This window comes from Bombina bombina, chromosome 1 (assembly GCF_027579735.1).
Source record: "Bombina bombina isolate aBomBom1 chromosome 1, aBomBom1.pri, whole genome shotgun sequence".
Lineage (NCBI taxonomy): Eukaryota > Metazoa > Chordata > Amphibia > Anura > Bombinatoridae > Bombina > Bombina bombina.
The window spans coordinates 644770328-644783767 of record NC_069499.1 but is presented as its reverse complement, the minus strand read 5'-3'; the positions used below and the strand labels follow the sequence as shown (position 1 = coordinate 644783767).

At 37.8% G+C, this 13440-nt stretch overlaps 1 protein-coding gene across 2 annotated transcripts in view; it reads left to right on the top strand.

The window, feature by feature from the left end:
• LOC128645829 (L-threonyl-[L-threonyl-carrier protein] 4-chlorinase) overlaps nt 1-13440 on the top strand; it is a 195629-nt gene that overhangs the window by 111132 nt on the left and 71057 nt on the right. The window lies entirely within an intron of this gene.

Here is a 13440-nt window from a genome sequence, read left to right as displayed (position 1 = left end):
TCACATGCGACCTCTTCAGCTCTGTATGCTGAACCAATGGTGCAGGGATTACTCAAAGATATCTCAATTAATATCTTTAAACCGATTTTACAACACTCTCTGACATGGTGGACAGATCACCATCGTTTAGTTCAGGGGGCTTCTTTGTTCTTCCGACCTGGACTATAATCTCAACAGATGCAAGTCTTACAGGTTGGGGAGCTGTGTGGGGGTATCTGACGGCACAAGGGGTTTGGGAATCTCAGGAGGTGAGATTTCCGATCAATATTTTGGAACTCCGTGCAATTTTCAGAGCTCTTCAGTCTTGGCCTCTTCTGAAGAGAGAGTTGTTCATTTGTTTTCAGATAGACAATGTCACAACTGTGGCATACATCAATCATCAAGGAGGGACTCACAGTCCTCTGGCTATGAAAGAAGTATCTCGAATTTTGGTTTGGGCGGAATCCAGCTCCTGTCTAATCTCTGCGGTTCATATCCCAGGTATGGACAATTGGAAAGCGGATTATCTCAGTCGTCAAACGTTGCATCCGGGCGAATGGTCTCTTCACCCAGAGGTATTTCTTCAGATTGTTCAAATGTAGGAACTTCCAGAAATAGATCTGATGGCTTCTCATCTAAACAAGAAACTTCCCAGGTATCTGTCCAGATCCCGGGATCCTCAGGCGGAGGCAGTGGATGCATTATCACTTCCTTGGAAGTATCATCCTCCCTATATCTTTCCGCCTCTAGTTCTTCTTCCAAGAGTAACCTCCAAGATTCTGAAGGAATGCTCGTTTGTTCTGCTGGTAGCTCCGGCATGGCCTTACAGGTTTTGGTATGCGGATCTTGTCCGGATGGCCTCTTGCCAACCGTGGACTCTTCCGTTAAGACCAGACCTTTTGTCTCAAGGTCCTTTTTTTCCATCAGGATCTGAAATCCTTAAATTTAAAGGTATGGCGATTGAACGCTTGATTCTTGGTCAAAGAGGTTTCTCTGACTCTGTGATTAATACTATGTTACAGGCTCGTACATCTGTATCCAGAGAGATATATTATAGAGTCTGGAAGACTTATATTTCTTGGTGTCTTTCTCATCATTTTTCTTGGCATTCTTTTAGAATACCGAGAATATTACAGTATTCTTCAGGATGGTTTAGATAAGGGTTTGTCCGCAAGTTCCTTGAAAGGTCAAATCTCTGCTCTTTCTGTTCTTTTTCACAAGAAGATTGCTATTCTTCCTGATATTCATTGTTTTGTACAAGCTTTGGTTCGTATAAAGCCTGTCATTAAGTCAATTTCTCCTCCTTGGAGTTTGAATTTGGTTCTGGGGGCTCTTCAAGCTCCTCCATTTGAACCTATGCATTCATTGGATATTAAATTACTTTCTTGGAAAGTTTTTTGTTCCTTTTGGCCATCTCTTCTGCCAGAAGAGTTTCTGAATTATCTGCTCTTTCTTGTGAGTCTCCTTTTCTGATTTTTCATCAGGATAAGGCGGTGTTGCGAACTTCTTTTGAATTTTTACCTAAAGTTGTGAATTCCAACAACATTAGTAGAGAAATTGTGGTTCCTTCATTATGTCCTAATCCTAAGAATTCTAAGGAGAAATCGTTGCATTCTTTGGATGTTGTTAGAGCTTTGAAATATTATGTTGAAGCTACGAAATCTTTTCGTAAGACTTCTAGTCTATTTGTTATTTTTTCCGGTTCTAGAAAAGGCCAGAAAGCTTCTGCCATTTCTTTGGCATCTTGGTTGAAATCTTTAATTCATCTTGCCTATGTTGAGTCGGGTAAAACTCCGCCTCAGAGAATTACAGCTCATTCTACTAGGTCAGTTTCTACTTCCTGGGCGTTTAGGAATGAAGCTTCGGTTGACCAGATCTGCAAAGCAGCGACTTGGTCCTCTTTGCATACTTTTACTAAATTCTACCATTTTGATGTATTTTCTTCTTCTGAAGCAGTTTTTGGTAGAAAAGTACTTCAGGCAGCGGTTTCAGTTTGAATCTTCTGCTTATGTTTTTCATTAAACTTTATTTTGGGTGTGGATTATTTTCAGCAGGAATTGGCTGTCTTTATTTTATCCCTCCCTCTCTAGTGACTCTTGTGTGGAAATATCCACTTCTTGGGTAGTCATTATCCCATACGTCACTAGCTCATGGACTCTTGCTAATTACATGAAAGAAAACATAATTTATGTAAGAACTTACCTGATAAATTCATTTCTTTCATATTAGCAAGAGTCCATGAGGCCCGCCCTTTTTTTGTGGTGGTTATGATTTTGTATAGAGCACAATTATTCCAATTCCTTATTTTATATGCTTTCGCACTTTTTTCTTATCACCCCACTTCTTGGCTATTCGTTAAACTGAATTGTGGGTGTGGTGAGGGGTGTATTTATAGGCATTTTAAGGTTTGGGAAACTTTGCCCCTCCTGGTAGGAATGTATATCCCATACGTCACTAGCTCATGGACTCTTGCTAATATGAAAGAAATGAATTTATCAGGTAAGTTCTTACACAAATTATGTTTTTCAACAGCTCCCTTTCTGGCCATTTCCAGAAGCTGAGACGGCAGACACATAGGGGCCTATTTATCAAGCTCCGTATGTGTCAGGATGCCAGGAATCAGACTGAGACGAGAAGTGCAAAAATAACCACACCTTTATTAATAACAAAAAATAATAAAAAGTCCACAAGTCAAATAACAAGCCAGGAGTCAAAACCAGAGCTGGTAGTCAGACGAGCAGAGTCAGGAGCCAAAGCGAGTAATCAGACGAGCCGGAATCAGGAACAAGGAGAACAGCAGAGTCAGGAACAAGCCAGGGATCAGGAACCAGGAGGGACGTCAGACAGCCAGGTAATACACAGGAACTGGAACACAGGCACTCACAAACAGGTTTGAGACAACGCAAGGGCAAAGCATACTGAACAGAGGCCCTTTAAATAATAAGTGATGACATCACAATTCTGAGACTGCTACCTGTCTCACACGGATGATGTACAGCAGTCTGACCATAAAAGGGCGTACAGGAAATGAGCAGCATCACACACTATGCCCCAGAGTCAGCAAGAGAGGTGAGTAAAATGGCTGCCAGCAGCACATGGCAAACAAAGCAGGGAAAAAAAACCCTGACAGTATGGCCCTGAAGGCTCGTCAGAAACACCAGTTATGAAGCAGCGGTCTAAAGACCGCTGCTCCATAACCTGTTCACCTGCTCTGAGGAGGCAGACAGACATCGGGTATTCAATCGGGTTGATTGACACCCCCTGCTAGCGGCTGATTGGCCGTGAATCTGCAGGGGGCGGCGTTGCACTAGCAGCTCTCCGCATTCAGCAATGTCTGTCGGACATGATCCGCTGATCGGATCATGTCGGACAGAGGGTTGATAAATCGGCCCCATAGGCAAAAGAGGAGCTGCTTGTCTCTGGCTATAAGTCATCCTTCCCTCTTAGGGCTCGTTTCCATTGAGCCGTAATTAGGTTTGCACGAGGTCGCAAACCGATAAATATGCTGTCTGAAGCAATTTCGTTTATTATCTGCTTTTGATGGCACATTATACTTCAATATCAGCAGCCAGGGTCCGGCTGCTGAAAATATTTTTACTAATAAGTTGTGACGTCACATCATTGTACACGATCATTGATCATACCCAAGGAATAGAGGCAGTTAAACAATTTCTTAATGATGATAATAATATGAAACAAGAACAGAAGAATTTTATTCTGGAGAGTATTGATTTTATTTTAAAACACAACTATTTTCTATTTGAAGACTTTTTTTACACTCAAATTTGTGAAACTGCAATGGGGACTAGGTTTGCACCCAGCTATGCAAATCTTTTTATGGGAATTTGGGAAAAACAATTCCTTGACACTCGCGAGCTGGGTGCAAACCTAGTCCTATATAAAAGATATATAGACGATGTAATAATTATTTGGAGAGGGACCCCTGAGAATTTTGAAATAATTTTTAACGAAATGAATAATAACAATTATAATATACGCTTCACCAAAGAAATAAGCAACACAAATTTGAACTTCCTAGATTTAGAAATCTATATTGAAAACAATACTATCAATACAAGAACCTACTTTAAACCGGTAGATAGTAACAATTTTATCCATTCAAGTAGCTGCCATCATCAAGCCTGGAAGAACAATATACCGAAAGGACAAATGCTGAGGGTAATGAAAAATTGTAACAAACCTGAGGATTATGATAACCAATCGAAAGTACTTAAGGCAAAGTTTATAGAAAGAGGCTATAGGGAAGAATTTGTAGAGAATATTAGACAAGGAGTAGGAAAAATGGAAAGAAATACCATATTAAACAAAAATAATAAAAAATTTAGTGACAACACCCACCCAGAACATAATAAGCTAAATATCCCATTCATAAGTGATTTCAATGCAAACTATAAAATAACAGAAAAAATATTAAAGAAACATTGGCACATACTACATCAAGATAAAATTATTGGCCCCCATATCACTAAAAAACCGAGGTTTATATACAGAAAAGCTAATAATTTAAAAAACATACTTGCCCCAACCCAAATTAAACAGCATAAAAAAATAGACAAAGATTTAACAGGACAGGACCTAAAAGGTTTTTTCCCATGTTTTATATGCAAATCTTGCAGACACTCCAAGAAAAGTAAAACAGTCACATCACATTTTAATAAAAGGGAATTTAAAATCCAAGAATGTATAAGATGCACAGATAAAAATATTGTCTACATCATTCAGTGTAAATGTGGAATGCAATACGTAGGCGAATCAGAACACCCCCTACATGAAAGAATACGAGAGCATATTTTATCCATCGAAAATATGGAGGAGGATAGAAATAAGGACCTACCCGTCCCTAAGCATTTTAAAGCCTGTAATAATGGTAATCTAAAATTTTTTAACTATATGGGCATAGCCAAATTACAAAAACAAAAGAGAGGGGGAGATAATCAAAAAAGATTATTGCAGCTAGAAAGCAAATGGATTTACAATTTAGAAATTGAACTGAGAAGTTTTTTTACATAGATCATAACACAATACTACAAGAAATTATAAATACCTACAGTCTCTATATTGAGACTGTTTCACCCATCTATTAGACAGTGGTCTGTTCTATAAAACTTAGAATGTCCATCTTTATATGTATATATTATTTAGTCCTCTATTACCAAAGAGAAAAAAACGTTTTTAAAGTGTATAAATAAATCTGATATTTTTTTATCTTAACAAAAAAAATTTAATCTTTATTTTTCATATGATGCAGGTCATATATAGATATGTACAGTCTTTTTAATGTACAGTAATAACTTGGAAATACACTAGCAGAGTACCAATAAAAATATAAAAATGTAAAAATATTTTTTCAACAAAGGAAAAAAAAGAACTAAGCCAACCGATTCTAATCCATTTTTCACTATAATTATTTATTTAATCTAAATTGGCTTTTAAACATATTGAAACCACACACAGTATAGTACCAATACAAATATAAAAAATATCTTTTCAACAAAGGAAAAAAGAGAACTATTCCAGTTTTTTACTAAAATTATTTATTTAGTTGTTTATTTATTTTTTTCAAATAAGAATACATGAATACTCTATAGCGGCTTTTAAGCATATTGAAAACCACACACAGAAATGATATTGGCTTTGACAATGCCTCAATAAAACAATTAAACAATTTACTCAATCAGGAACAAAGGTATAAAAGATAGGATTCTGAGCAGGTCTGACAGAAGCTTGAGAAAGGCTCTTTGGAGCTGAAACGCGTTGCTTTGGATACAGACTGCTTACTGATCACCTTGGATACAGACTGCTTACACCGCACTGGAGAAACCCTGCTCTTTACCTATCTGTCAATCTCGCATTTGGTGGGCGTGTCAAGACCGGACACGGAAGTGACAGAGGCAACTTCACAGGAGACATACACGCTGCAACAAGCGCTCCTAGAAACTTTGAACGGACAAAGAAACTTTCTCATCTATACCTCATTTGGATACGCAAGAACCTTCTTATATGACTTGGAACTGCAAATAAGGTACCTTATTCAAAGTATGTTGATTAATAATACCGCAAAAGACAAACTAAGTGTTCAATAACTATTGTGATATAATTACTGTGACATACAGAAAACGGCTCAAACACCTAGCCTAAATCTTTTGGTCATATCACAAAAAGGCTGAAAATAAACACCTATTGTTGAACCAGGTGTCAATAGTTGTCTTCAACAACGATCTCTAACAACTGTATTTCTACCAATTATACCTTATTTTCTACCTTTGGTGCATTTTATGAGTGAAAAGCCAAATCTTTTACAAAAAGTACTTTTAAATACCTACCAAGGTATAAACTGGACTTGCTAATTTTATACACTGTTTTTACACTCATATATCATATACTAATTCTAGTTACACCTCAATACAATTGGTTGGTACCAACTTTCTCACATAACCACTTTAAGATTAAGCAATTTCGACTGACTATTTTATATTGATTCTAATAAAAGAATATTATTTTTAACCAGTAATCTTTGTATATTTTTTATTATTATTATTTTTTATTTTTATTTTTTTGAATTAGAACTTAATAATTTTAAGATATTTTTCTAAGAAAATTCTTTAAAAACGTTTTTTTGTACACATTTTTTATATAAACATTGACATAGAAATACAAATACTACTATGACCATTGTCATTTGGTAGATATTAAGCCAGTGTTTGCACACAGGCGCACACATATAAGACAATCATAACTGCTACTAAAACTATTTATTCAGATGACTTGGGGTATCTGATATTTATGTGAAGTATTATCTACCACCAGCGCATAGATTTTTAGTTGTTTAATCATAAATATTTTTACGTCCTATAGTTAGTATTAGAAGCCGTTAAGCGATAACTTATACCAGGTTTCCAATGAAAGAGCAAATTGTTAATACACTGTCGGAGGCTGTAGATACATTGAGAAAAATTAAACCCAGCTCAACTAGGTGTAAAAAAGGAAAATTTAGCTTTTTGAGACCTATTTCCCATTTAAATTTGTAAATAATGCAAGTGTCTCAATGTAGAAAAAAATGTAATATGTAATATTTATTGTTGTCCCATGTATAGGAATAGTTGCACTTATGTTCTTATGGAAATCCCAGTATGTATTTAATTATAAAATATATGCAAGCACATACCTACAAAATTCAAACTAGACCTATGCCTAGGACAGCAATACATATTACATAGATTAATAAAGTGGAAAATCTAATTATAAAAATAGTATTTGCTCATAGTTAAAAAAAAATATGTATTATAAATAAGTGTATATTTGTTTTTGTTTCTCTTTAGAGGTGATCACAGGTAAGGAGCACAGACGTTAAACGTACATTTTATAGTGTAAGGTCGGGTTATCATAGCAACTAATTGATTTTTCAAGAAATACGAAGTCAGATGGAATCGTTAACATAACGTTAACTTACACCTACACGAAAAGAGTGACTGCACGCAATGCGCAACGGAAACCTGGTACTAAAACGGAGCCGTAAATTACTTTTAGCTGTCGGCAACTTTGGTAGCTTACAGCTCCATTTTTAACGACTCAAAAGAAGTGAGCCCTTAGTTAGTTTACTCAGAGGATATGCACTTGTGCAACCTAGCTGATCAGATTAAAAGATGACATGAGCACAATATAAGATTGGCACAATATAAGATTAATTTATCTTTTAAAACAATATTGTCCAGAATATGCTCTCCCTATGTGCTGCCTGGTATTGTAGATCATTCTCCATTAAATACAGACAGATCCAGGGCTCTGCTCAGTAATTATATGGCCTCCTTTGCTATTGATCTTTACAGGTGTATAATGGACTGTCCGTCCATTTCAGTGAACCCAAAATGTCCAACAGAAGACTGTGAGAACCATTTATCAAGCTCTGAATGGAGCTTGAGGGCCCTTGTTTCTGGCGAGTCTTCAGACTCGCCAGAAACAGCAGTTATGAAGCAGCGGTCTAAAGACCGCTGCTCCATTACCCTGTCCGCCTGCTCTGATGAGGCGGACAGGAATCGCCACAATTCAACCCGATCGAGTACGATCGGGTTGATTGACACCTCCCTGCTGGTGGCCCATTGGCCGCAAGTCTGTAGGGGGCGGCGTTGCACCAGCAGCTCTTGTGAGCTGCTGGTGCAATGCTGAATACGGAGAGCGTATTGCTCTCCGCATTGGCTCAGAATCAATTATGTTAATTCATATTTAAAAACACTTGTGCGCTACTCTGTTAACCTGTAAACCTGTTATTGCCTGATTGCATATAAAGAGGGGCAAAACAAACACTCACACCAAAGAGAGTATATAATGGCATAAAATGTACACAAATTAATTCTAACTATAAAGTAAAGAAAGTTTGAGATTGAAAACATTAGTTCATTTACAGTACATACTAGGCATGTGATAGGAGAGAAAATAATGGAATGTTGCAGATCAATAATCAAGACAAAGAAACATACAAATCTGATGAACCATATTGAATATGGCATATAGGGCAATAAACAACCTATTACATATATTGATTAGGCGACCCAAGAGACTTGGAATAGTCCAAACTATTATTGTCAACAACTTCCCAGGTTAATATGGTGCATTAGCTAATGGGAAAATAGTTTACCCAAATTACCAGATAGTATCTCTTTTATTCCCAATAATTTATCATGTCAAATTTTGAGTTTAATCCTTTAAGGACCCTTGTTTCCATTTTGAAAATCCAAAATATTTCTCTCTTCGCTAAAAGTTGGTCAAGGTTACCTCCACGTTTGGGCAAAACTACTTTTTCAATAGCACACCATCAAAAGGTGTTTAAATTGCCATCATGTGTTTTTGCAAAATGCTGCACCAAAGGAGTGGATGCCTTGCCCAAACTTATAGTGGAGAGATGTTCCCTAATTCTTGAATTCATATCTCTTGACATGAGACCAATGTATTGCTTTTTACACTGAGTACATGAGATCAGATATATGACATAATTGGTTCTGCAATTTAAACATGAGCGTATGTCATACTTTTTACCATTCACCATTGACTCAAAGTTTTTAGTGATCTGGACATATTCACATGGGCGACAAAGATGGCTCCCACATCTATACATCCCTACATGTCTAAGCCAAGAGCTGTTTATACTTGGAGACTTTTTCAATTGTTTGGGTGCTAATAATGTACCAAGGGTCTTGCTTTTTTATAAGAACACCTGATTCCTTTATCTACAACCTTTTTAAGGTGATCATCAGCAGCCAAAAGTGAGAAATTCTCTCTCACTCTCTTGCAGATATCACGGTATTGAGCACTAAACTCTGTTACAAAGTTTACTCTATCAGACCTGTCATTGTTAATACCCCTCCTCTTATCTGCTCTAAGCAACTGGTCCTTTGGAACCAAGTCCACAACTGCTTCTGCTCTGACAATGTCTTGGTTGGGATATTTTCTCTCCCTTAATCGTTTATCGAGATCAGAAGCTTCTTTCTGATATTCAGAGGGTTTGGAACAATTGCATTTAAGCCTGATGAATTGGCCTTTCGCTATCGCAAACCTAATCTGCTTGGGGTGACAACTATTGCCATGTAAAATTGTATTCCCCGTTATAGGTTTGCGATAGACGCAAGTGGCAATACCTTTATCTGTTGTACCTTTAAGTGACAAGCCCAGAAAATTAATTTCTACCGGATTCGTCTCACAGGTAAACCTCAAACCCATATCATTAGAATTGAGAAAGTTCATGAACTGTTTGATATCCTCTGCTTCGCCCTTCCAGACTAGAAGCAGGTCGTCAATGTACCTATAGTACAGCTTAATGCTGTCTCTACAGGGATTGCCATCTCCATAGATGTGGCACAGCTCCCACCAGCCGAGATACAAATTGGCTTAAGATGGCGCAAATTTTGCTCCCATGGCCGTGCCGCATCTCTGGAGATAGCAATCCCCCTCAAATTGAAAGAAATTATTGGTGAGAAGGAACCTCACCACTCTGATAATGAATGCCTGGAACTCCATGGTAAAGTTAGAATAGTTCAACAAAAAGAAATGGATAGCCTCTAGACCCTTGTCATGTGGGATAGAAGAGTATAATGCAACCACATCGACAGTTAGCCAAGTATAGCTACTATCCCATTTGAATCTCTGAATGATATTGATTACATGTTTAGTGTCTTTTAGATGTGATGCCAACTGAACCACAAGAGGCTGTAAAATGGAATCGATCCACTGTGAAAGATGCTCTAATAATGAACTGATTCCACTCACAATGGGCCTCCCCTGTACTTTTGTTAAGGATTGATGTACTTTTGGAAGATGATGGAAACAGGGGGTCCTGGGATGTTGTACATTCAGATAAGCCAACGTCTGATCATCCAGGAACCCCTGCTCGCTACCATCATCCAAAATCTGTCTGAGTTCATGTTGGTAGACTCTAGTGGGATCCCTGTCAAGTTTCAAATAGTCGTGTGGATTGTGTAATTGGCAAAACGCCTCTGCTATATAATCTGCCTTGTTCATGACCACTACCGCACCGTCTTTATCCGCGGTGCGTATTACCAAATTGTTATTATTTTGAAGATCCCGCCGGGCCTTTTTCTCTTTGTACGTTAAATTTTGTTTGGTGTTGGTACAAGAACCTGCCAGATTAGTTAAATCCATTTCCACTCTTTGTTGGAATATTTCCAATATATTCCCCCGACTATGGATGTGGTAAAAGGTAGATTTATCTTTAAAAGATGCTACTCTGTTCACTGTGCATAAAGAGTTCCTGGACTCATTCTCCAATGATTGCAATGCAACTATGTCACAGACTTCATTGAAGTCGTGTAGAGTATTCTCAACGTCAAAAGTGGTGTTGCACCCTCCTCTAAAGTATGTACACTTTCACCAAAATGCTTTTTTAATGTTAAATTTCTGATCAAACGGTTGACATCCAGTAAAGTTTGAAATAAGTTGAAATTGCTTGTGGGTGAGAAGCCTAAGCCTAGAGAAAGAACCTGAAACTGTTCTTCAGATAATATGTCAGAGGAGAGATTTATAACATTGCCCCTGAGCTGGTATCTCCCTCCCCCCTCTTGAGTCTGTTGTGCTCCCCCTGTTTGATCTTGGGTCTCTGGAAAAACCTGATGGAAAATCTGTTCAAGATCAGGGTATGAGGCACCATATATGTGTGTGGGGTTGTGCGCTTGTTGTGACTGATGGTATACCCCTTGTTTGTTTGTCAAAGCGGAGCCCTGTGCCTGTATGGGCTTATGATATGCCCCTTGTTGTATTATACTTTTTTCTTTTGGTCTGACAATCAAATCACTTACAGGTATCACATTTAAACCTATATACCCTGAGGTGCAGACTGATGGAGTGACTATGGAGGTGGGGTTAACTGCTGTTAAGGCCACTGCAGAGGTAGAGCAAGTGTTTCCTTCATCAGAGGAGTAATCTGTATCACTCCCTGAAAATGACACATTTTTGTTTTGTTTGTTGCCTCTACGTCTGCGGTTGCCCTTTTTTATTGGAAAATTGTGTTCATCTAATCTCCCCTCTTTTCTTACGGTTCCAGATATAAACTGAATCTGTTTGGTAATCTGATCTATCTCGTAGATATTTGGTGTGCTTATTTTCCATCACTAGGCTCTTTCCTCTGGTTATCTGTTATTTGTAGAGCGCCAACAGATTCTGCAGCGCTAAATATAATGGCATAAAATGTACACAAATTAATTCTAACTATAAAGTAAAGAAAGTTTGAGATTGAAAACATTAGTTCATATACATACTAGGCATGTGATAGGAGAGAAAATAATGGAATGTTGCATATCAATAATCATGACAAAGAAACATACAAATCTGATGAACCATATTGAATATGGCATATAGGGCAATAAACAACCTACTACATATATTGATTAGGCGACCCAAGAGACTTGGAATAGTCCAAACTATTATTGTCAACAACTTCCCAGGTTAATATGGTGCATTAGCTAATGGGAAAATAGTTTACCCAAATTACCAGATAGTATCTCTTTTATTCCCAATAATTTATCATGTCAAATTTTGAGTTTAATCCTTTAGGGACCCTTGTTTCCATTTTGAAAATCCAAAATATTTCTCTCTTTGCTAAAAGTTGGTCAAGGTTACCTCCACGTTTGGGCAAAACTACATTTTCAATAGCACACCATCTATAGGTGTTTAAATTGCCATCATGTGTTTTTGCAAAATGCTGCACCAATGGAGTGGATGCCTTGGGGAGCAAATTGGTTTATTATTGATACAGCAGAAAGGCATTGTGCTATTGTTTCCAATGCAAATTTGTTTGCTTGACTCGCACCACTCTATTTGTTCATGCCTTATAGAAAAGACCAACCAAACTAAATTTTTTCCAAATTTAAGTTAAAAAAATAAACAAGCTCCCTTCTCTAAAAATAGGAATATGGTAACTCAATGCAAACACAGTAACTTGGAATCACAAAATAGTCATTGACACAAACACGATAGATAGATGATAGATAGAAAGATAGATAGATGATAAAAAGATAAACACCAACAACACATATCCCCCTTTGTACTGGCTGCATAAAAACCTAATTTTGGATACTTCAGAAATAAAAGTAAAAGAAAGTGCTATAATATTGTTTATTTAAATGGCCAAATTAATGTTCTAATTTGGTCAGGTACCATCCTATTGGGTCAGGTACCATCCTATTGGGTCAGGTACCATCGTATTGGGTCAGGTACCATCCTATTGGGTCAGGTACCATCCTATTGGGTCAGGTACCATCGTATTGGGTCAGGTACCATCGTATTGGGTCAGGTACCATCTTATTGGGTCAGGTACCATCGTATTGGGTCAGGTACCATCCTATTGGGTCAGGTACCATCGTATTGGGTCAGGTACCATCCTATTGGGTCAGGTACCATCGTATTGGGTCAGGTACCATCTTATTGGGTCAGGTACCATCTTATTGGGTCAGGTACCATCGTATTGGGTCAGGTACCATCTTATTGGGTCAGGTACCATCGTATTGGGTCAGGTACCATCTTATTGGGTCAGGTACCATCGTATTGGGTCAGGTACCATCGTATTGGGTCAGGTACCATCGTATTGGGTCAGGTACCATCTTATTGGGTCAGGTACCATCTTATTGGGTCAGGTACCATTGTATTGGGTCAGGTACCATCTTATTGGGTCAGGTACCATCGTATTGGGTCAGGTACCATCGTATTGGGTCAGGTACCATCTTATTGGGTCAGGTACCATCGTATTGGGTCAGGTACCATCGTATTGGGTCAGGTACCATCTTATTGGGTCAGGTACCATCTTGAATACAGCACTTGAACTCAGCAATTCATGCTAATGTAATGTTTAATACAATCATGTTTTGTTTAACTTGTTTCAGGATCCTTCAAACATTTCCTGCAACAGCGCTAGTAGCTGGAAAAGGCAAAATTCTGAAT